Source organism: Pithys albifrons, chromosome 13 (assembly GCF_047495875.1).
Source record: "Pithys albifrons albifrons isolate INPA30051 chromosome 13, PitAlb_v1, whole genome shotgun sequence".
Taxonomy (NCBI): Eukaryota; Metazoa; Chordata; class Aves; order Passeriformes; family Thamnophilidae; genus Pithys; species Pithys albifrons.
Genome location: NC_092470.1, coordinates 10,427,965 through 10,449,997, shown reverse-complemented (window position 1 = coordinate 10,449,997; position 22,033 = coordinate 10,427,965). Strand labels below are relative to the sequence as shown.

General features: G+C 40.4%; 1 protein-coding gene across 1 annotated transcript in view; it reads right to left on the bottom strand.

The window, feature by feature from the left end:
- Positions 1–22,033, bottom strand: part of SEMA6D (semaphorin 6D) — a 251,320-nt gene that overhangs the window by 205,755 nt on the left and 23,532 nt on the right. The window lies entirely within an intron of this gene.

The following is a 22,033-nucleotide window of genomic DNA, read 5'->3' as shown; positions in this document are numbered from 1 at the left end:
GTTTGATCAGGGACTGCTGAGATTCTGCTACAGCCCCGAGAGATGGATGGGGCCAGGGGAGTACAAAGAGCTGCCCCACAGCCCTGTCCCCATGGATTCCCCAAGGGCAGGGCACACACTGACGTGGTGCACATTCCAGTATCCACATAGGAAGGGTATTTTTGAGCACTTTTAGTATACATTAGCATCATTTCTTTCCTTGTCTTTAGATCAATTAGTACACTGCACGATTTCAGTGCTCCTTCCCCAGGCGTGTGACAAAGGGCTGTGTGTTATTGCACCTGATGACACCAGCAGTTAGAGAGACCTTGAAACCATGACAGACTGTCTCGAGGGAATGAAATAGTTACTCCTGAGCTGTAGTGACACCTCCTGGCAACAGATCGAGAAGGTCTTTTCTCAAACAGAGTACTTTCTCCAGTCAGTTTTGGGGGGGTTTAGCCAAAAGCCAACAGTCATGGTGCACCCTCTAGCCTGGCTCCAAAGGCACACCGCCCAGAATATCAAGCAGAACCTTCTGATTTACAAGCCCTACTGACATTTTAGACAGCAAAAGGCTAAGATACAGGAATATCAGCCTCTAAGATCTCTAGATTTATTGTACCACACATTGGCCTTTCTTGAGTAGTTGGAAAAATTGCAGCAAAAGTTAATCAACCAGCAGCTTATTTCATACCATGAATCTTGCAAAGAGTTTTCTCACTTCTCTGTGAAGCTCTGTCTGTTTGCTAAGAGTCTGTATCTCTGCCCTCCATAGAATCCTGACAAATATTCTAAGTACAATTTTGGTATGAAGAATGTAAGTTAACACAGAAGAAACAATAGCTTAAGACTACCTATAACCCAAACATCACAATACAGAGAAAAAAAATTCCCTATGCTGCAGTGTAGGTAACAAAGTCAGTGTAAGTTGTAAATTCTGGAGGAAGAGAGAGATGGCAATTGCTTACAAGCATCCTAAAATACGTTAAATATCACAGTAGTAGAAGTAAAACTGATTTTTGTCTTTATAGCAGTTTTGAACGGTGGACACCTATCAACTTTAGCAAGAATGCCACATTTAGAAGTCCTGCAGAACACACAACTCAAATATTTATATTCAAGTGACAGTCAGACAGCAAGTGCATTTGATAACTTAAGTTTAGCCTGCTCAATGTTTTACATAGTAATTTGTGTTCCCCCAGTCCCTGATCAACCACTATCCAAAATTCTGAAGGACTTGATTGCTCTCATTATAACATTCCTGTTGTATCTTTTGTGCTGCTTTTTTGCAGCACCATTTTCTTTATACTTACATAACAACAGAAAGTTGAATTTTATTGTTTTCTTTTGTGTTGTTCTCTCCCCCTGCCCCAACTCTTCAGAGGCAATTACGACATTTTTAAGTACTTTGCATATGCTACAAGGCAATCAAGAAAATTCATTTGACAAACTGGATTATAGACGGTCTGCCAGAAAGCAAAGTGGTAAAACATTTCCAACAATTTCTCAATGAGTATGTCTGTTAGATGCTCACAGCACTCTGAAATAATGCTCAAGAAGAGTTCCACATTTACAGTTTAAATAAAGCAAAAAGCCCCATGTATTTTCTCTCATCACATCCAAAGTTAGATTGTAAATTCTCTTTTAAACATTTGAAAGCCTTACAAGGTAAATCTCCAATTTAAAATTAATTGCCATCTTCAGAAACTTCATATTCACAGACCATGAGTTGAGCCACGTATGTGAACATTTCTACAGGGCAAGAATGGTTACACTTCTCAGACTGCAGTGCCATAAGATTTAACTGCATTTTATCTCCCCTCCAGTTATTTTCAAGTAGATAAATACCCACATATGTACCAATCTCTTTTCCTCTCTGCATCCATCCATCAACACATTTATCTCCTCCAATTATGAGCAATGCAGCTGGACCGCTGCAGAAATTCCTGATGCCACCATTATCATGTATTTTCTCCCTCTCCCCATGCACTGGTAGACATGTTTGCTGTACACCCACAGATGTAATGGCTCTCCAGTGCACAGCTCCACCCTCCAAGTCAGCCACTCACAGGGATACTGAGCACAGAAGTATATTGTGGGAATTGTCAAACTACTTCATGTGCAGGAGACCTGGGAGTGGAGTGCCCTGCTTGTGTTAATTCATGCTGCTCTTCTTACTCAACTGGCTTCAAGTGCAGACACATCCCAGCAGGTCCAGGGATCTCAACAAAGAAAAATATTCCAGACTACCCATGATGTGTCCAAGATAGGATAGGAGTTGTGTGCCCACCTAAAGCTGCTCAACACTCCCTGCTGAAGGATGCCTTTGTAAGCAGAGCAAGGTACAGCTAAGTAGAAATGTCATTATGCTACCATTTCACATTCCTGTATTGGTGGAAAAGACTTGACACTTGGTTGAAACAAAAACATTTCTAGTGTGTCCTGATGACAAATTCTTCATGTGGAAGAAGAGAAACTTGTCTACTTCATAAGTGTGTGAAATTCTCCACAGGGTTTAGAGTTTAACAGCTGTTTTCTCTGGAAATTCAGCATGTGTTCAACACATTTTATCTTACGTGTTCAGGGACATGGCAAAACTCTCCCCAGATTTAATGAGTGGGGTTTTTTTAAATTTGGTGGAGCTAGTCAGGCAACGAGCAGATAAAACTTCTCACAAATTCAAGTAATTTGGGGAAAGAGTGGATTTTTGTCAGTTTTCAAATGGGAAAAAGACTTGACTTGCTACCAGAACAAAATAGGAGTAAGAGATCTAACTGAAGACTGTCTAGAAAATATGAAGTTCTAGTCTGAAAAAAATTTGGATACTTGACTTTATGACTACTGTTCATATTGTGGGATGTTTTATGTTTTGTATGAAACAAAAAGAGACTTAACACTTCATTAGACTTTGTGCAATAAACTCACATTCTCATGCTAATAATGTTTGTGTAATTTCCCATTTATAGCTGAAATGTCTCATCTTGATCTTTTGATCTCTGGAATGGTTGGTTTCCCTTCCTTCCAAAGGCGATTTTTCTTTTTAATTTTACAGCCTTAGACAGGTTCGTTCACCTGTTCTTTGAATTATGGGAAACTGAAAAAAGTAATACTTACTCAAAATGACAACATAGAAATGGGTCTTACCTCACCTAAACCCCAATTCAGAGATGCTGAACTTTATGATCTGACATTTTCAGGTTGGCTAAGTCTGACTCAGTACTGTGCATGTTCATTACATGTGAAGAACTCACTCTTTTCCTTACCCCACACCACCAGACAAACGAGGTTAAAGCATTTTAGAAGTAGATTTTAAAAAATATGGCTAATACTAGAATTACAGTAATATTTCTCATTATGAAGTAGCAAGAAGCAACCACTTGTGAAAAAAATGCAGGGCTAGACTACTCCTTCCTAGTGCAGCAACAATAAAGCAGAATTCTGTACTTCACACTCTTCCAAAGATACTTGTAATAAATTTTGTAGTCCAAAACTAAGCTCTGTAAAAGGGACTAGATCTCAGAATTTTGAGCCTCAGAAGACTAGCAAGGAACAGCAGCAAGGCTGTTATCTGAAGAACACAACTTTTTTGTTTAGGAGCAAACAAAATCCACCAGCAGTTCATTGGTTAACTTTTTAACAAAGGAAATTAGGATCACCTATGTCTGAGACATTCTGCACGATGGTTCTGCTCTCCCACACAGAGGATGCAAGTCCTTAAGAATCAGTCCTGCTGGCTTTCAAGAACATGGACTTATCGTCCCTTTTTGGAGTAATACCACCTGGCAGGACGAATTCTCTTCACAAGGAAAACTTCATGTGCAGTGCTAGTGCCATGAAAATTCAGGTACAGAAACACAGTTACAGACACATGCTACAGCTGGATAAAGAAAATAGGTGCTGTCACATTGTTATGACTAGCTTTGAAGTGGGAGAAAAAGATGCAGGTGTAAAGAAATAGAGCCAGTGAGCAAACCAAAGAGTTGGAGTAGAAGGAATTGGGTTCTTTGGAGAAACTAAAAGAGATGGAAATGGTGTATCAATGAGAAACAAGGATTGAAGAATACAAAATATTTCTGAGAACTGAAGGAATATGATCAAAACCAGAAGTGACAAAATCAAGGTAAAAGTGGACTTTGTAAAGGGAATTACAACCTGACAGAATAGGCAGGGTGGATTCAGCAGAAGTAACCTCACTGAAAAAGGTCAGAGGCACTGAAAAGGGAGCTCCCACTAGCGGAACAAAGTTAAGAATATGTAATTGAAGCCGCTTCAAAATAGTGCTGCAAAACTGATAGGAACTCCTCCTGCTCTGGAAAAAAGGACTCAAAAGCCTCTTTTCCAAATGAAGATCTTTCCTACTTGAGCTAAAGAAACAGGCCCTTGGCTAATAGCATCAGAAGCACTTACTGTGTTCGCAGGCCTGCCATGGGAGCAGAACATACTGAGAAACACAATGACTCTTCCCCACCAAAGAAAGCTTGTCTCAAACATCTGAATTGTATGATAAAGTCAAGTGATCTTCAGCTTACAAGAGAAGAAATAGGTGTTTTATACCATCAAAAAAACAAGAACTTCCTAGTTCTCTCATAGAATAACATTCATTTCTAGCTGTGAAACACTGCCCAGTATCAGCCTTCAAAAATACTTCATCTTTTTATTCCCTTCTCTTATTTTGACATATAATTACATTGAAGATTTATCTGGTTTTCTAGACACCCTTTATATTAGTTCAAAATGAAGGTAACCACAATAACACCATGATTTGAGACACAGACTTTTCTCCATTAAAAATTCACTCCCCATGTAAATGACATGCTTAACTGACTGTTTCCTCATCTGCAAAAGAGATGAACATTAAGCACTTCCTTGGGGCATCAACAATACTTGATTACTTCAGATCAAACCTAGGACTTGTTTTATGACTTAAGAGTTCCTGCAGATGTACACTTTGCTAATTTTCAGCTCCACCACAATGCATTCAAGGAGAATCACATGGAGTACCAGGGATAATCAGTGCAGCCATAGTATGGCATGGAAAATCAATAAATTGGTATGCATTCTCCAGCCCCTGTATTTAATCATCTGTTATTAACACCATCATTTATAAAAGGATCTCCTGCATTTTGAATCCACTAGGGTTTGAGTTAATTTTAAAATACAGTGCCCAGGCAGGAATTAATTCCCAAGATAAAGGTTTAAGAAACAGAATTTAAAAATAAATTAAAACCAGTTGTAAATAGCAGCAGAATTCAGTAATAAATTTTCAGTACCTATCCTTGGTGAACAGCAGAGAATGTCATACTCCTCCTCCTCCATCCACAACCCCAAAGGAACCACCCAGTTTTGTCTGTACCAGCTCAAGTCAATCAAACCACAAACACATCAGCCTGCAAGGCCAGGGCTGAGGTCCATGTCATGTGCCTCTGGCCATGACCACCACCTTTGCCACGCACATGTGGAACTGAAGAGCAGGTGAAATGACACTGGACTCTAAAGACCTACAAGTTTCAAAGAAATCCATTTTTGAAAAGTGACAGTCCAAAGATTGCAGTGCCAAGAACAGTCATGAACTGAGGCATTCAAAAGCTGCAAATGGGTATAGGCCTATAAATACAGATCATTTCCACTGGCTCATTCTTGAGTCCACGGAGAATGAAACAGCCTTAGAAAAACAGTACCTGTGTTACAAATACCACGTTTAAGAAAGACTGAATTGTTAAACATTTAGATAGAAACACAGAACATGGCATATTTATTTTTTTCACATTTTGACATGTTAAGTAATATTTATGCGGGATGTCCTTCAAAATTAGCACACCACTCTTCTTGAGCTTTGATAATTTCAGCTACCTTCTTTCTCAGACATTTAGTAAACCTGACCTTCCACTACAGATTATATGCCCTTAACTCTTCCAAGATCCAACAAAGACTTCTCCCAGACCCCTTCTGTTGCTTTCCCACACTTCCCAACAGAAAATTCTGTGACCTGAACACACTGAGGTATTTAAACATAAATTTACAAGACAGAGGTAGACCAACAAAAGATCTGGAGCTAGGAGAGAACTAATTTCAGGACAACAGCTTTTTTATTTATTTCTGGGTTTACAGTGAAACCATAATCAGAAAACATGTGAGTATAAGCATACAAATAACTCTCTATTTTGGGGTCCTGAGAAGTTTCAGCAGTTGCTTGTAGCATAATGAATGTTGGTAATTCATTGGATTCTGTTTAAAAATGCAAAGCACACCACAACCTCAATGATGTTCTCTTTATCCTAACAAAAGGACTATTACACTTAATGTTTTTCTGACAGAGTTAACATGTTTCAAAATATGTATTTCTTTCCTACCTTATAATGTTGACAATGGTGTGTTCCTACTTGAATTAAATTAACTGTAGTAATGTCATATTTCAGGTAAGACCATGTTCTGCTAATTATCCCAAAGAGCTTCAAAATCTTTACAGTATATTCACTGCATTTACATCTTCTCCGCAAACTTACTGATCTTGTTTATATAATTTTGCAAATGACAAGATGTGTAGAGTAATGATCTAAATGAACTAAAAATTGTGTCATGGACAGATCCTTCATAGATTTGCAATTTGTAGCTGTCAATCTTCCTACAGCTGCTAGATAACAAAACAACAGTTCTTTTCTTCATGCAGACAAGCAAATTCAATAAACATTGGTAAGGATTCTTTTCCAAAAGAAGGAAATCTCTGGTTCTCCACTGTATTAAACCTTTCCTTATACACATCTTAACTCCTTTCTTGTTTTTCTTAGGGAATGGAAAAATCATAGCAATTCTGTGTATTTTAACACCAAATTTAACTTATGTGAAAAATGGGCTTGCTGATAGCTAAATATTTTGGTGAAGAGCAATAGTATAAAGGTGGAAGGGAAGAGGAGATTTACTGACTTACAACTCACATCACATTGTAACTAGAGAACACACAATGGGAGTAATCAAAATGATCATTAAAGGCAGCCATTGCATTTTTACATCACCTTCTCAATCAAGATCTGCCAGAAATGGGCCAAGTTATATTAACATTTGAAAGAAAACACAAACAATAAAGGGATCAATATCACACGAATCTTACAAATTCAAAGTTGTGAAATTAATAAGGGCACTGCCTATAAGACTGCTTTCTTTTCCTTAAGATGAGGATATAAACTGTAGTTACAAATGCTGTTGAGAATTGGATTAAGGACCAACATCCACGGTGACAGGAAAGAAAAGGAATTCAGTCAACAGTAAAGCATTACAGAAAGAAAAATAAAAATAGTAAATTAAAACAAATTGCTACTAATGTAGAGAAAGACTAAATGGCAATGTCGATGATGGACCATGCAAACATTTTTCCTGCAAACCCCTTGTATTCCATTTTTTAAATCGTTCCGAGATTTCTTCTTTCTTCAAAGAAATTATGTATCAAGTTTCCATAATCTCAAACATCAGTTCCATACCATGGGTTCTCTCTTTGAAATCAAACTCCACGTTAGATAGAGGTGTTCACAGAATGTGCTGCTCCCAGGGGCTAGAAAAGTCTAAGCCTCAACAGACTAATGCACTCAGCAAGTTCATCAAGGATCATCAAACAAAAAGCATTCAAGGCAGGCACGTATGTTTGGTCCCGACAGATTAACACCCAGCACCACTTGATGCACACAAGCAGTTTACGGTCATGAGATGTACCACTTCTTACGTGAGCTATTTTAAATCATTGCTACCTTGCACAGCTAAAGAAATATACCTTTGTAGGTGCAGCAAAGTGATCAGGACACGGACTTGTAAGAGGAGAGGATGCTCGCAGGTGCCAGTGTTCAGCGAGCCCCTGTCAGAGCATAAATTTGCCTCATACATCTCCCTGATTAGATGCACATGTCTTATGATGGCAAAGGGGATTCATGAATGCTGCGGAGAGAGACCTGTAACAGCGTGCCCACTTCCGTTCCGAGACAACCGAGAAGGGGTAACATCATTTAAAATAAATAAACATTTCCTCAGTCAACGAGTGAAAAAGGGCTGAGGCTCCAGCTGGGCGAATAATTAGAAAGTAGAAACACCTGAGAAGAATTAACGGGAACAGCAGCCCCGGCAATACCGAGCTCCAAACCGCCCCAAGTGCCGGGCGGACAGACACGTCCCCCGGGCGGCGGGCGCCGGGCGCCGGCCGGACCCGCGGCATCCCTTCGGCTCTGGGCTCGCGAAAACACCCACGGAACCCCCCGGAAACGGGCTCGCAGCTGCCCCACCTCAGTCCCGGCCCGGTTCGGCCCCACCTCACCCCCAGCCTCGGGGCGCCGCAGACAATGGGCGGGCGGCGAGACCCGCCCGGCGCAGCCCCGCGCAGCGCCCCGCATCCCTCGGCACGGCGGGCAGGGCCGGCCGGACCCGCTGCCGCGGCGCGGGGAGCACGGAGGGACTGACAGACTTACTCGGGGTGCGGCAGGGCCGGCGGACACTGCGCGGCTCCGGGCGCGGCTGGCGGCGCAGCGGACTCGGCGGCGCGGCTGGAGCCGAAGCCGGGCCCGCCCCGCCCCGCGCGGCCGCGCTCACCCCCCGGCCCGCCCCGCCGCCCCGCCCCGCACCTGCGCCCGCCCTCGCGCAGTGTCCGCCCGCCCGCGCACCTGCACGCGCTCCTGCACGCGCTCCTGCCCCGCGCACCGCCAGCCTGGCCGCGCCTCCGCCACCTCTCCGCGCGCCGTCCCCGCGGCCCCCGGCGGTGCGGCAGCCCCGCAGTAACGCGGGGCCCCGCCGGGCTGCGCGGCCGCGCCTCGGGGGATCCGGCAGCCGCCTGGGACCAGCTGCGCCGCAAATGCTCTCCAGGCATCAATACAGAAGGCACCGGACTTTGCTGCGAGGGAAGGTGTCCGGCAGACTTTACTCTGGAAACTAACTCGCTTTACTTTTCCCGCTTTGCATCGCGGAGAACTTTCCCGTTGCGTGTGCGCACCTTCTGCTTCCCTCGGCTCACCTGGCTCCGGAGGAGCGGCAGGTCCCGTCCGGGCGAGGAACTGCCTTTTGGAAAGTGCCTCCGCTCCTCTCTAACACCTGCAATAGCGTTAGAGCAGACACAGCTCAGGGTCACTCCCAGTGGGGTCCAAGTTCTCCAACAAAACCTCTAGATTTTGACTTTGGTATGAAACAGAAATCTTGTGTTTCACTTTGGGTTTATGTCGTTGCAGATTTTCCACTGATTTTCAGAATACTCTCTCAGCCAACATCAGAGATAATTTTAGATTTGAAACAAATACAAAATTAAACTAATTTTTTTGCAGCCTCTGTTTTGTTGTTGTTGTTGGTTGGGGTTTTTTTTGTGTGTGTGTGTGTGATTTTTTTGTCTATATTATTAAAATCCCACATTCGTGGAGTTGCAACATAATCTCTAATCTGAATGTTTTACTATCATTTCCACTGAAAAATAGAAGTAATTTGGTTAGTTCTTACCTGAGTTCAGAAATCAGATATTCCCTCTGGAAGTAAATGTGAACTAAAGCATAGAGATGACAAACTATTTTGCAGTTTATCTTCAAGCATAATCTTGAACTAAGGAAAACTAAGAAAAACATCACACCCTTCTCCAGGTACAGGTTCCTCTACAAGTAAGGAACAGGTTTGCTATAGTGATTCTTGTGCAGGGACAAGGATGCTATTACATACTTTTTTTTTTTTTCTGCTCAAAGTCCTCTGATGACAGTCATTTTTCTCAGATTCTGCAACAGCAGTTTGGCTTCAAGCCATAGCTGACTTTGGTATCTTCTCTGAAATCCTCTGTCCTTCCTTTTCCATAAGTGGCAGGTGCAGGTCCAGCACAACAGCCTTCATCACTCGCCCTTCTGCTGAGCCTGGAGCCCACCTGAGGGACAACCTGTCCCACAGCCCTTCCACCCTGTTTGGGCACTCTCTCCTGTGAAAACCTGTGTGCTGGGTCAGTCTGACACTGGGCAATTACGTGGGGGGCAGGATTTGCCCTCAGTATTGTTGCCTTAATTCCTCTTGGTGGCATCTTCCAAATCTAATTTCTTCCTACTTTTCCAAATGAGCTGAAGCACTCAGAGTCTGTGTTCTGTCTTTGGGTTTGGGAACAGACTCACTGCTGGCCATTATTTTGCCATTACATTTGATTTCTTTGTCATTGTCACCATGAACCAGACCCAGCCAGGAGGACTGTGCCTGACAGGCTGCCGAGGTGGGATGGAGCCAGCTGTCTCGTGCACCCCTGGCACCTCTCCCTCCTGGCCCCCGACTGTGCTCACTGTGCCCAGCTGCCCTAGTGCAGCCTTCCCTTGCTCCAGGTGTCCCTCTCCAGGTGTGGGGCACTGCAGGAGCTGCACTGGCTGGACTCGCTGATTCCAGCTGGTTCCCCACTGTCCCCACCCCTGAACAGGGCTGGACCCCTCAGAGAGTCTCAAGGCGGGAGGTGGTAAAAGGGTCAGGGTGAGGCTCTGAGTGAAGACTTCCCCTGGAAAGACAGAGAGTATTTTTTTGCTTCTTGCCACCCAACTCTATTTTAAATTGACAATAAATTGAATTATTTTATTCCCACACCAAGTCAGTTCTGTCCATGGCAGTAACTTGTCAGTGAGCTTCCTGTCTTTATCTCAATCCACGAGATTCACCACCTTATTGTCTCCCCTGCTATTGGGGATGGGAGTGATGGAATGGTCAGATGGGCAGTTGGACAGGGTCACCCATAAGAGGGGCTACATTCTTTGAAAAGGAAACAGTCCTGTTTGGAGCACAGCAGTTCCAGCTCAGGCTTCTGTGTGTTGTGATAGTCCAGCTCTGCCAGAGGGGTTGTTTTCTGTCCATGTTGCCATCACCACCTGTCTCTTGGCTGCCTTTCCCATTGACTCTGGAGAACGCATTGAGGATACAGTGAAGATTTCTTATGCTGAAATTCCCAGTTGGCAGGAAATCATGACATTTCACTGCAGTGCAACATTGTCTGAACAGGGTATTTCAGTAGACAGTAGCACCTTCAGTTTCCTGATTACAATTCTTATCTGAATGTCCTGGAGCCAGGTCAGTCTGTATATTTGTATACCTTTGCAGAAGTACAATGTGACCACATGGGGCAGAAATCTCTATTTACTGTCAATCACTGTACTTTTTGCACTTCCTTTCTGTCCCATAAATTATCTCAATTGAACATTCATTACTGGAAAAGAAAATGCACTCCCTCTCTTGCTTCTTCTTGACAATATCTGCTTGAAGTTGTAAGCATGTCTCTGTCTTATAAAATCAGTGATTAAATTGCCTGGAATTTATGCTCAGTTCCCTTTAAACAAAATTATAGATAAATTCTGGGTGAACTATTTTTTCCAATGCACTAAATTCAACAAAGATGCAATTTCATTTAGTCCCCTCAAATACTTAACAGATTTGGATTATCTTTGCTGAATAGTTTTTTGGGGTATTTCCAGGATCAGATTCACAAATGGGTCAGAGATGTTTTTTAGCAATCTTCCCTTCCTCTTCTACTATCTTAAAAGCTAGGTAAATATTGAAGCATGTAGGAGATTCAGGTCTAGTTCTGTTCTCCGCCTGAGTGAATTTGAATTCTCATTGTCATTACTAAGTTTTAAGTTATTTGGGGGTGTAAAGAGAGGGAAGAGAAGATTATTTTCCTGCCAATACTATTTCAATATGTACAAATAACATTAACTGGAGCAAGGATTAGATTAGAGTCTTCTCTCAGGTAAGAACCAGGAGAGTAGAGACTTGCTCATACTTCTCAGTTAGCATTTATTTCCACATGGAGTTCAACAGTGCTCCGGCAAGAGAGGTGGGAAGAGCTGTGCTTTGACTGCCTGGTGGAAGACACTAGCCCTGGATACAGGAATGTGAATGCAAATCACTTATGAAAAAGGGAACTAAGCCCAGAGGGTTCAGGGGTTTTTAACTCTTGGGATGATATTTCTCCTAGTACCTTTCTTAATGCTTGGAAGGACAAAGAAATTCTCTGTCCAGAGTAGGGGAACTTGCAATCAGCTTCTTTCCATTCAGCTTTGTGTTCTTTCTTTTCTTAGTTAGCAGTCACTGTAACTTGATGTCATAGCGCTGATTAACTTTTTCCTTGCCCTTTCCATTTCCTAAAATAAAAGTTATTACCTGCTCTGATCTTAACACCTCATTCAGTTTATATTAAGTTCAGTATAAACCAGAACATTTCCTGGAAGCATCCATAGTTACCTTGTTTTCAGAGGTACTTACCATGGGATGAGGAAAACTTAGTCAGGTGACAGGAGAGCTTGTATAATTTAACACAAAATAGTCACTCGTGAATGTTGCAAAGCAGGCAAGAGCTCTCAGAGGCTGTTTGAGAGAAATGTTGCTCTTCACTATTAAGTGTTTCTGAGCCAATACTGATGTCTAGTGTACCAGCAGACTTTGTCAGCAATTTGGAGGCAGATCTACACTGTGCTACCCTCACGTGCAGCAGCCCCTTTGGAGATCTGCCTGTTCCTTCTTCAGCTGTTTTACTCAGGCTGCTGGGAGCAGGGATCCCTATGGCATGGGAATGCTGCTGTCCCCGCTATTTCAGTACTTCTGAGGGCACTTGTTGAGCAAATTGCTCTTTCATGCAACACTGTTGCTCAGCAAGGTATTCCTGCCTGTCAGCTGTTACAGACTCCAAGAGATAATGTTGCTTGTTTCACAGATTTCTTATTAACAGCTTATTTTTGCTTACAGGACTCAGAGTACATACACTGTATATCACCAGCTCTCAGCTACATTAGTTGAGTGTCATATTTGTAATATTATCAATATTTCCAAGGCTCATATTGCATCTGGTCCCATGATTCAGTTGAAATTGAATTGGCTTGTGATCTAGTAACTCAATTGCAAATATAGCAGCATTTTTTTCCCTGCAAGCATTTAAATCAAGAATTTGTGAAGCAGTTCAGGTCATATGACAGATATCCTCAGAATTCTCACCTTTTTTTCTTTCTTTTTATTTGGGGTGGGGGGTGGTAGATATTGCAGTGGGGTATGAAGTCCTTAGTTTTGCCTCACAACTCTTTACCTCCTATAAGCATTTTTCTTTTCTTTCTCTCTACTGCAGATCTGCCCCAGTCCTCCTACCTGAACTTTTCATGGCACTGCTTTGCACTGTGTGTTGCTTTGATGTGATCTTTCTCCTACAAAATTTAGCTGACCTTGTTTTTGCATTACTTTAGAACCTATTTATTTGTATTTGTCTTTATAGTAGTCCAAACCAATCAAAACTTTCTCTGCTTTAACCAGGAAACAGATATCCCACAGACAATCTAATCTCTAAGCAGAAACTCTTGGTATCTCCATACTTTCAAGTGGAAATGGTAGATTTCTTAGGTCTGTAATTAAATATCTATTCCCTTATTACTTCTCCTTGTTAGCATCAGGAAATAGAGAGGCACATACTCTTGAACCTTCTAGCTCCAGTAGCCTTTTCAGTCTCTCAAATATCATTCTTTGTAATTCCATGCAATTCCTTATCATTCCTGGCTAACACATGTATCTGTAATATCCCCTACTACTTCTCCTCTGGGTTTTCTATACATTTAAATTACATGTTTTCCTCTCTGATTTTTTTTCTAGCAACATTATATCTCTTAGGTTCCAATCAGATTTTAGTGTTCCAGTCACACAAATGATTTGATGTTTCAGTTTTACCTTCTTTACAGAGAATTTGTTTCAGAGTCTACACAGACAAACAGCATAATCTGTTATACTTCCCTGACATTTTAAAATAATCATAGTCGAAATAACAACCACTATTTGTTTTAGTTATTATTATCATGAATGGTTCATGAAAGTGTATATCCTGTAGAGTGAGAGAGAAATTAGGGAGATGTTGTATTGTACAGAGTATCATATACAAAGAAGTAAAAATACCTTATAGAGTACGAACTTGAGTTCTGTTTTCTGTACAGCTTTTGCATTCATGAAACACTTAATCCTGGCAAAAATAACAATATTTTTTCACAATATTTCAAAATATGTTGCAGTTCAACGGCTGTAAATGCAACAGACACTTTAAAAAAAGTGCATCATGAGGTGGTTCACTTTCAAAAAGGGGGTGATTGAATTGCTGAATGCATTTTTTCCAAGAGCAAAGAATACTATTCAGTAAGGAAGCGTGAAGATAGGAAACAGTCTGCAGAAGAAAGGAGTCACCCGGACTCAAAAGGACCCAAAAGGAATGATATTCTTCACACAAGAGAATGCCATGTGTATTCCATTCCTTTCCCATCTATTCTGTCACAGAGAAATGCATGTGTACCAGAACAACAAGCACATTTCATAAAGCTTACATGTTAAATCATTAAACTAAAGATCTCTTACTTTCTCTGACTTGGCAAGCAGCACTTTTGCTGTTCTTTTAAGCAATAGTTAATAAAATATTCATAAACAACTCATAAATGGTTAAATATGCTGAATGCTTGAACTTTTACATAGTTTCTTTCATGTTTCCTAATACACGTGCAGAAAGATTTCTTTAAAGTAAATAATACTCTTAGAACACGTTTTCATGTGGTTTTTGCACACAACACACAAAGACATGCAATTATGTCAAGAATTTGATTGCAGAGCATAGCTTATATTCCCACTTCCTCACCTTTAACCCTTCTAAGTGGACAATGGGGTTTTCTTTCTTGTTATATAAATTATTGCTTGTGGAAACAACCCCTTGAATCTCTGGACAATTACATTCGATTATCTGTAATGTTATATTTTCAAATTATGAAGGAATACTGTGGCTTCCTACTTTTTCATGCCATTATTCTTTAATGAAACCCAAAGTGATCAGTAAGAGATTTCATTTATAAATCATTTGCAGATTTTCAAAATATGGGATTAAGTTTCATTTAAGCATTGCTTTTCCTGCCCTGCAAATGCAAATGCATTACGTTTGTCAAAGTAATCAGTCTTAAATTAAAAATCTCAGCACACCCTCTAGGGAATCCATCTCTTCACAAACCTTAATTCAAGTAAAAGCCTGAGTGAATATATAGGTATTCAATATGACAGGAGGGACAAGAATCCATGGTTTGCTACGATTTCAAACTTCCTTTCACACCATCTATTTCAACCAAAGATGTACCTGTATAGGGACCATCTGCAAGAAGGCCCCAATTAGTATCATGTACCAATGCAAATAAAAAGGTGGAATCAATATATGATATTCCCAGGCTTAAGGTGTACACCCTGGAGTAAACAAGAGTAAACAGGTCCTAAATCAGCTTTAATGACAGAGAGATTCTTCAGGATAGTATGTATCCAGCCTTCCTTGTGAGTGCCACACACATATGGATCACTGCACTGCCAGCCCAGCATGGATCCGATCGACTCCAAGCTGGACACTGTCACTGGGAGATAAACAGACAGACTCCAAGTGGCTGGATGGTGTAGAATCCACATGAAAACCAGTTTTATTGCTAGGAATGTCTGTGGAAAGTGACTTTGGAGAAATGTAACATTCTGTGTTGGAATATCAAATTTTTATATGTACAGGAGTAAATTATATTTATATATATTTACAACATCAGCAAACAATTCGTGATCAATGATTAGGCTTAGTTTTTCTCTCCATGATATTTGATAAAGAATAATTTATCACAAACAAGAAGATCTCACGATCTGTTCAAGCAACTTGCACATAGAAAGAAGAACTAAATCTGACAAATACAATTTTTACTGCAAATTCTTTCCCAAGCTACTCATAGGAACAATAATGTCTTACAAAGTATTTAGTACTGGTACATAGAAACACCATAGACATTAAACTTCTCAGCTCCAGCTAAACTTTGCACTTTGATAAGTAACATTCTAAATCTATAAATTATTATTATTGTCTAAAACATTATAAAATGTATTTGAATATATTGGTATGTATTGTACTAAGTAACCAACTTTCTGTGGGTTTAATAAGTGCATGAAGTGGTATTTGTTTGAATGCAAAAAGTAATTTCACATAAAAATAACATGCAAAATGAACTGATACTCACCAGTTATAGTGAGTTTCCTTTGATAAGGGTAACAGCAACAGTAACCTGAGCTTGGACAACTAATTTGTGTGGTTGTTCCAGCCTGCAAAAAGGCTGAGACCTTCAAATCAAGGATTGATACTGAGAGTCTCCTCTCTGTCCCCAGGAGAGCTGTAGCTGTATGTGAGATCTCGAGGCCTTGCCCTCAGTCAGCTTGCCTGAGAAATTATCCTTGGATTACCTTGGATCATTGATTCCACTAATGTATGGGCAGTAGATATTATCTCCTGCCAGATTTAACTGAACAGTTACAAGAAACTATGGGCCTTGCAAATGGCAATACAACATTCTTTAATGAGCAGCTAATATTTCTATCGAGCAGCAAATGTAGATCAGTCACCTAAAAGACAGAGTGTTTATAACTTTACCTTTTCTGCTAAGTCTTTCTTTTAAAGCAGATGTATTCAAGTTTAAGATTAGTAATAAAATGCTGGAGAAAAATAGTACCCTTAGAATATACATTTTTCCTTAACAGCTTTTTAAAAATCTAGTATTTGCTGTATTAATTTGCACAAAGGATTTAAAAACAGCTTAGTGTAGGCTCTGCTTTTGTGTACTGTGACAGAATGAATTATGAATGATTGCATCATTTACATTCTAAGTTTAGTTTTCAAGTATGGTTGATTTTGCTTAAATGAGAATCCTGTAGCTATTTAGTAATTAGGACTGATAGTTCTATGAAGTTCATAATTGGTCCCCAAACAGGTGTTTCCTTTCTTCCTGAAAAAAAATTAGGTAATTTTTGCCTTGCTGCATGTGAGCTCATGGAAATTTCCTGAACATAAAGTATACAATATTCACAACAATTTTGTGTTATAAAATCAAATTATACTTCACTTTAAATGTCTACTCAGCTCATGCATTGAATTTGAACTTCACTTAGGGATCATTTTGTAACAGTGCCCTACACCCTTGACCATGAACACGGTTACCAACAACTGTGATTGCTCAGTCCAGATGATCTGACAGTATTTTATGGCAGACTCTGTAATGAGTGTAGCTATTCTAAATAATAATTATGGATAAGTTAGATACATAATGCTGTTTTTCAGTATAGATTGTGTCTACTGAATATAGATAGATGTTTTTGGATGTATTGAAAACAAAGCTGTTCCTGCCTATAAAAGTCAGGTATCATTTACATTCAGTGACAGGAGTACTTGAAGAGGTCACTCCTTTGACGTTTCTATGAATTGTCTTAGCTGTATTATCCCAAGTTTGTGTCTCTGCTTTGAAAATGGCAGCAGCTGGCAATCATTTATCATATTTGATTGTTCTCCAATGATTTGAGCTCAGACAAGTTACCTTATCATCAGTGCAGGCAATTTTTATGTAAAGCACCAGTATTGACTACAAGAGATCTGATGGCAGTTTTAAAACATTTCTGCATTAATATCCTTCTCACTGCATTTAAACATCCTGCCTCTTAGATGCTGTGATAAATGTGACACTGCTATTATGTGTCCTAAGTACCCACTTTTAATGGTGACAACATCTAGTCTTCAAAATGGTAATTGCCTGATGCTAACTACCTTTGCAATTTATGACCACCTTGGGAAATGTACTCCTTTAAAACTGCACAAGTGTTTAGTTAGGTATATGTAATTAACCAGTTACCTTGCTAGAATTAATTTAGGGAAGAATCATGGAATCATAGAGTCACTTAGGTTGGAGAAGACCTCCAAGATCATTGATTCCAATGATTAACCCAGTCAAATCCACCACTAAACCATGTCCCCAACTGCCACATCCACATGTTTTAAATCCCTCCTGGGATGGTAATGCAACCACTTCTCTGGGCAGCCTGTTCCAGTGCTTGACAAACCTTTTGGTGAAGAATCTTTTCCCCAATATTCAATCTGAACCTCTCCTGGTGCAACTTTAGACCATTTTCTCTCATCCTTCTTACTTGGCAGACCAACCCCCCTGCTGCTCCAACCTCCTTTCAGGGAGCTGTAGAGAGGGACAGGGTTGCCCCTGAACCTTCTTTTCTCCAGGCTGAACACCCACCAGGTCCCTCAGCTGCTCCTCGTTCACTGCAATGAGTGTTGACCTGTGGAAACTCCTGGAAGGAGAGAGATTAGGGGAGTGAACTCAGAGAAGCAGCCACTAGAGCTAAGAAAACACAGGCCCCTTTATCCCCAAGAAAGAGAAATTGTTGATGGAAACAAGTCTCTTGTAACAAATCAAACTCATGTGTTCTTTGTAAAGCAGTTCTTTGAAGAAGTATAAGACTCAGATCTGATCAGTACAATATTGTACCACTTCAGAATTTAAATGAACAAGAGAATTTGGCATATTTGTAACATTGTTTCATTATTGACAGCCTTTTTAATTGGAGAATAACAGTTTCAGAAAAATTTGTAGGAGGCATTTACTTTCTGTGGAAAAAAATCAGTTTTCTGTCCTAAAACTGACAGTTCCTTTTCTGCTTGTTTTATCTGAAATTCGAGTGCTTTAAATTAAAAAATAGATTTTCAATGAAAAATCAAACTTTGCTACAGATAATTTTGATTTGTTGAAGCCAATTTAACAGTCACATATGGCCTTCTCTAAAATCCTTCATAGTCCCCAGAGAGGCTCCACAGATGATTAAACTCCATCTATCTGTGCTCGGCCTTGACTGGCGCACTGCTTTTCTCCCACTTTTTTTTTTCTTTTTTCTTTGTGACTGATTATTAACTAAATTGTTGATACCTTCCTGATCAAAGTATAAAAGCAGTAGAATGGTGTTTGTGGCACAAATGTCTTGTGGCTCTCAATGTGATGAATACTTTACTGAGACAGTACAGAAAGGATCTGTAACATTTTGATGGAGTAGAAGGAAACAACCTTTTTAACACGTTTTGTGCATTGTTGAGAGATAGAAAGTGAAACAGTGAAGAGTGAAAACTCCAGATTTCAAAAGTAATGAACAAACCTTCAGTCCTTCTATGACAGATCCCACTGATTTTGCAGAGTTGAGTACACTCTCCTGGGGTCTGCAGGGCAACCTGTGTCAACCCCCAAATTCCCTGGAAGAATTACATGCATAAAGGCTGGAAGCAGCGCTGCCCAGCCCATCTGCAAGAGGGACAACTCCATGGTATCAAACACTGAAGCCATAAGATTTGAGAAAAAAATGTTCTGGATAGAGTTGGTCTGAGAGGATGTACCCAGTGCTACAGTGGAGCTGTCACTCCAAAACTGAGGGCAAATGCTTTGAAGGATTTCTTGGATTTAGTATCACAATGTGACACTGCACACATGCTCTTTCCAAATCATGGAATCAGTACAATTAAATACTATTAATATTAATAATACTATTAAACACACACAAAGTCTTAATGGATTACAAAGAATTTTGACTAAGATTGCAGTATGTAGTTCTATGTGGATTTATTATGTAAATGAGTTCATAAGAGCAAAATTAATTAGATGTTTTATGAATTTCATAAGAAAGAAGGAAACTGGTTTTTTCATTTTCAGAAGTAAACAGGTGGCAACCAGTTTACAACACCAGTCTGTCCATATGTAATAGACACAAAAGATCTCATATCATCCCAGGCAGTCACTCTCTATTTCCTTATACTTATTTGTGAAGGAAAAGCAATGTGACAGGCAAGGCTGCAAGCAGAGGAATTGCCCACAAGATGTTTTAGCAATTGCAGTAGAAAAAGCTTTTGAAAAGGAAGCAAAATACAGGAAAGCAGAAACAATTAGATATGCAGCACACCGAATTCAGAAGTGCCAGCAGGTGACGTGCAGTTCTGTGGAGTTTTGGAAAAACACATTTGTCAGGTTTATTTATTTATTTACTTCACAGAATAAATCCTTCCAAAACAGAATTGCTTAGCACAGCTTCTAAAAGCAACTGAGCCTTTCACTAATATCTTTATGTACATCTAATGAAGAAATTGAAAATATGTTGGATGGCAGAGATGAAGGGCACTCAAAATCAAAGAAAGTGCCCTCTCTTGTGTTCTCTCTGTAACCTGAGACCAGGTGTCCAAACCGTTAGCAAGTGTATAATATCCGCCCTGCTGAAGCCAACAATCTTTCCTGTACACCACCCTCTTGCCACAGCTTCCCCAACAGCCCATCCCACAGAAGCAATATCAGAGAAGAGCCTCCCAAGTGGCAGATGGGCATTCTTTCCCCCACATGCAAGAAGGAACTAAGCACAGTCCTCTCATTCCTCAAGCTTTCAAAACAGTGAAAAGGGATGGTCACATTTTGTATTTTTCTTATAGATTGCAGATCTCTCAAAGCCATGAGGAGAAATGCATTTCATAACATACACAGTAAGTAAACAGATACTGAACCAATGGCTCCCTTCTACTAAGCTGCTACAGATGTTTAAAGCCTCTTAAGGTTTCTGACAAATTCTGTTCTCTGTAGAAAACAATTATACAAATAGTGCAGATGTTGTTAGATCAGCTGCAAGTGCCAGAGAATTCAAAGTTTTAGTAGGAGATTCTGCTCACTTGAGTTAATCGAGACATTGGCTATTTTGACCAAAGCACGTGGTCACTTTTAATGACTGTATTCTTTGCCTGAATAACTCCTTGCCAATGTAAGTGAATGGGTCAGAAAACAGTCTTCCCAACTTCTGCCATTTGCTGCTGTTTTCAAGTGCCCTGTGACTGCCTTGCAGATGCATCCTGCTTGCTAATGGGTTTCCCAGGGCCTTTTCTTGCATGGCCTATTTTGTGACCCTGGTCAGCTTTGGGTTGAGTGTGCCCTGGCATCTGAACACACACTCTCCATCTATCAAGTGGGCTCTTCATATGGAGAGAAGCTGCTGGTGGTGATTTTGGTTTCTCATCTTTCCATGTTGCTTAAAAGTATATTTATCCAGAATCCAAATCTCTTCCAGACATTTAGTCTTTAGAGTGTCTGATTTCACACTTGGAGTAGCTCCAGCTCTCCAGCCATACGTTAGCACAAAACTGCACTGGGGTTTAAAACTGTCACTCTTATTGTAATGCCATATGACTTTCATTCTTTCATATTTTCCTACGTTTCTATTTTCTGCTACAAACATCTTTCCTACTTTTAATATGATTTCTCTTGAATTCTTTGTTAGCTAGTATGACTGCTATGGTATGTTGACTGCCAAAGTGACTGGCACCTGAGCTTGGAGGATTTTGGTTTGGTATCAGTGATTTTACTGTTTTACTGGTTTTCTGTGTCTTCACAAATTGACCTAATGGTTGATAATGGTTTAGCATCTATGACTTTCCTACCAACAGAGAAAAGTCATCAATCAGCCTCTTACAAGTTTGGGGTCACAATTTCTAGAGCTGAAGTACTCCTGCTCTGGGCAAAAGAAACATTGGGTTTTCTTTAATTTAATGGAAATCTCGTGTAATAGAACTAGGAGTCCATTAGTCTGTTCTCTATTTAGGGCAGAGCGAACACACACTATGGAGAGTTCATAAAGAGACACATCTCTGTTATGGACATGCAGTCAGCTGGACATGTTTCCTTTCTGAACTTTCAGATTCCTTTATCCTCAGCGGGGAAGGAATGTCAAAATGGAAGAGAAACTCTCCAACCCTGCACACAATGATGCATTCTAGTCATTTGTGGCATTCTCCCATTTGGGAGATGTGACTGGTCAGAAAATCCATTTAAGCAACAAAACACCATATACAAGAGCAGCAGAAATAGTTGCAGCTTCCTGAGACTTGCAAGCATTACTTGTTCTTGCCCAGGGTACTTACACCTTGCCAGCTCCAGAGACTAACTTCTTTATCAACAAGTCCCAAGTTTTACTTTGGTTCCCTGATAGCCATTTTTTCTGCAATAAGTTAATCTCTTTCCTCCAGCCACAGTCATGTCTTTTGTTAGTTTCTGTCATGGGCTTTTTCTATTACAGGACAAAGCATGTTGTATAGGTTCACAGACACAGTAAAAATAGCAAAATATATGGTTTTGGTATTATCCTTTCACTACAAATGGATGGCTATCATGAGCTATCCTTTTCCTTCAGATGCAGCCATTTCACTACTAAGCCAGCTGTA